The 3,541-nt window shown below is 40.6% G+C and overlaps 1 non-coding gene across 1 annotated transcript; it reads right to left on the bottom strand.

Moving 5' to 3' along the window:
- Positions 1-2,676: 2,676 nt before the first annotated feature.
- Positions 2,677-2,783, bottom strand: LOC125370238. The gene has a single exon (XR_007216210.1). It is a non-coding gene; the product is annotated as a small nucleolar RNA R71 (small nucleolar RNA).
- Between the last annotated feature and the right edge of the window lie 758 nt (positions 2,784-3,541).

Consider the following 3,541-nt stretch of genomic DNA (forward strand, 5'->3'; position numbering starts at 1 on the left):
TGCAGTAAAATTTATCTAAGAAATCTGAGTTGGATAGGTACTTCAAAGAATTTGCAAAAAAAATTCACCACTGATTTTGATATCTTAGCATGGTGGAAGGTGAATTCAGTAAGGTATCCTATCTTATCCAAAGTTGCACACGATATATTGGTTATCCAAGCTTCAGCGGGGCCTCCGAATCCTGTGATTTAAATCGGAGGATGATCTCTAGATCAATATAGAAGTTCTTTACTTTCTACAATAGCGGAGGTCCTCTTTTGTTGTCAAGATTGGCTTAGAAGTTCAAATAAACCAATCCAGCTTGAAGAATCACTGAAGGAGATTGAAAGCATAGATTCAAGTAACATTTCTTTACTTCCTACATATGTTGGTTTATTGTTGATGCTGTTAAGTTTTATTGATGTAATTTTTTACTTTTATTGCAGAAATTATTCAAAATCCTGAGATTGGCGAGTCCCTTATGTCAAGATTAAATGTGGACTGCTGATTTTGAAAGGAGGTAATAACATTCCTTTACTAACTTTGTGTATAGTTGATAAGCATCATACTACACATGTTTTCATGCCCGATTGTTCACATTTTTATGCATGATTATCCCGTTTTATGCTAGAATCACCTATCTTTTGTTTCCCTTTCGTTTGGTGTCATTTTCGAAGGACACCATCGTGAATCGAGAGAAATCGTGTGATTCTTGGAGCAAAATCCATCAAATCGGGCGAAACAAGCACTTAGGTCGAGCACGGCGGCCTCGTCGATCCTACTACCGTGAATTATCAAGAGGCTATCCCCAATTGTGCCATTTCGCGACGATCTCAGATCCGTGGACCCAGGATCTCGGCCCAAGATCTACTGTGGTGGCTCGGCCAAGGCTTTCAGATTCAACCTGGCGGACTCCTGCTCGAATCAACTATATAGGCGATTTTGAATTCTAATTGAGGGGGACGATTTTTGGACTCAATTCCTGTACTTGAATCAACTATATAGGCGATTTTGAATTCTAATTGAGGGGGACGATTTTTGGACTCAATTCCAAGACACACACTTAATCAAATATTTCCTATACCTCAATTGTGGAGATCAATTTTCATCAATTGAAGAGGGATTCCACTTATTCCAACATCGAATTGAAGATCAAGACAAACTTTGGAAGCATTCAAGAGGCAACTAGGGTTTGAGATTTTGAATTTGCAAATTTAGGGTTTCTCATTCGACTTGAGAGAAGGGTGTACATACCTTTAATTTGTTTTTCCTTATTTTGTTCTTTAATTGCTTTGACTATGAACATGAGGCTAGATCTTTTGAATCCATTAGGGTTCACCTTTGTTGATGGATTATGCTTAATTGTTAGTTTTTTATAATTGTTATTCTTGCAATCTTCTACATTCAGTAATAAAAGTTTGACGCGATTAATTTGAGACGTTGGATTAATTGTTTATTAGGTTGTTTCTTGACATTGAGAAATGCTTGTTATAACTGGATTTTGAATAGTAAGGACCGGTAGTTAACACTTAGAGATGAGGTTGATTTACTCACGGATTAAGAACTAACAACTCTTAATAGTCTTAAATCATACTTAATGCTAATTTGTAGTAATCGATAGGAAGAGATTCCATTAGGTTAGTGCAGGTTTAGGAATCCCAGGAAGCTCGGCAGGCAGGATTCAATCAGGGATTTGTTTACGCGGGTAAGCAAGATCGGCAATCCATAAAATTCATCTTTAGAATTCCATCACTTAGGCTCCCTTTTGGATTTATTTCTCTCTTTACAATTGTCTTTTAATTGTCCATTGTTGTCCTTCATTTACTTAATTGCACTCATAACCATTACCGGTATGTTAGAACTTTCACACCCTATTTCCGGAGTAGATAACATAGCGGTAGTAACTCTAGGTTCACCCGATCTACTGGATCGACGCGACTCACTTTGGCTAGCTGCAGTGCGATGCTGAGGGTTCAACGCCTAGTGTAGGTTGCATAAAGAACCCATCAAGTTTTGGCGCTGTGGAACCAACGTGAACTAGAGTGAATTGTTTTTGTGTTAATTTAGTCATTATTTATTTTATTCATTTATTCTTTAATTTTATTATTATTTATTATTATATTATTTTTATTGATCGGTGGTTGTGTGGACTTTCGTGTAGTTTATGACCGGAGCTCAAACTCGAATCTTATAGAGCCTCTATCGATCCCATCCATCCCCTGAGACTCTTGGAAGAGGTTGCGGTCTGAAGAGGAGGAGATTGAGGTTGAGGTACCGTGGATAGACTAGACACGATGGAAAACCATGACCCCCCCACGCCGATGAGGATCGAGGAGGACGATGTACGAGTTTGCTCGACCATCTTTGGATGGGACGAAAACTAGTATAGTCGGACTGAAGGCCAACAATTTTGAGATAAAGGCCAATGTTATCCGGATGATCCAACAAAGCGTGCAGTTTGGAGGATTGCCCGTGAGGATCCCAATGCACATATCTCCAACTTTTTAGAGATTTGTGACACATTCAAAATAAATGGAACAACCGATGATGCCATTCTACCGAGATTGTTTCCATTTTCCTTGAGGACAGAGCAAAAGAGATGGCTGCAATCTCTTCCACAAATGACGCATCACTACCCGGAAGGCGCGTTGGATCAAAAAATTTTTATATAAGTATTTTCCTCCCGCTAAAACTGCTAAACTTAGAAATGACATATCTTCTTTTGTGCAGTTTGATGATGAAAGCATGTACGATGCATGGGAGAGATTTAAAGATCTTTTGAGAGATCTTGCCCATCACAGATTGCCGTGTGGATGCGTTCGGACCTTCTGATGGTTGAACCTTGCAACGAGGCGATGGTGGATGCCGCGGTGTGGGGCTGCTAAGACAGATACCTTGGCGGCTGTGCTCGAAACTTGATAGAGGAAATGGCCATGAACAACTATCGTTGGCAATCCTCTGGGAAGACGAGGCGAGGGGTGAGGTCAACCAAGTGGACTCTACAAAGACCCAACTTGGCGTCAGTACCAAGGAGCTTCTAGCCAAGAAGATCGACCAACCTGTGATGCTTGGTTCATGCGACGTCTATGAAGTTTTGTGGCAGACCCGAATGTAGCGAATCATGCATCGGGAGGTATGTTTCTTCATCCTCTACTACTTTCCATCTAGTTCGCTATGTTGTCCGATGTTGAACAGTTAATTATATGGGGAATGCCCCATGACAGAACGATCCTACAAATACATACAACCCACTGGATGGCGCAATCATCCCAACTTGATTGGAGGAACAATAATGCTCAGTGGTCCACACTGAGTTTGAGACTTCGTATTATTACAAGAAAGAACATTCAAAAACGACTGCATGACAAGCTCCTTCTCTCTAGAAAGAAGTCAAATTTAGAGGAGCTTATGATGAAGTTTGTGACGCCTACGGAGATGAGGTTCAACAGTGACAGTGCAACTTAGGAACCGATGCAGCCTCGATTCGAACTTGGAGACCCAAATTGGCCAAATCTCTACAGATGTTGTTCCGAGAGCAAGCAAGCGCCGCTCGAACCACCAG

This window comes from Ricinus communis, chromosome 5 (genome assembly GCF_019578655.1).
Source record: "Ricinus communis isolate WT05 ecotype wild-type chromosome 5, ASM1957865v1, whole genome shotgun sequence".
Lineage (NCBI taxonomy): Eukaryota > Viridiplantae > Streptophyta > Magnoliopsida > Malpighiales > Euphorbiaceae > Ricinus > Ricinus communis.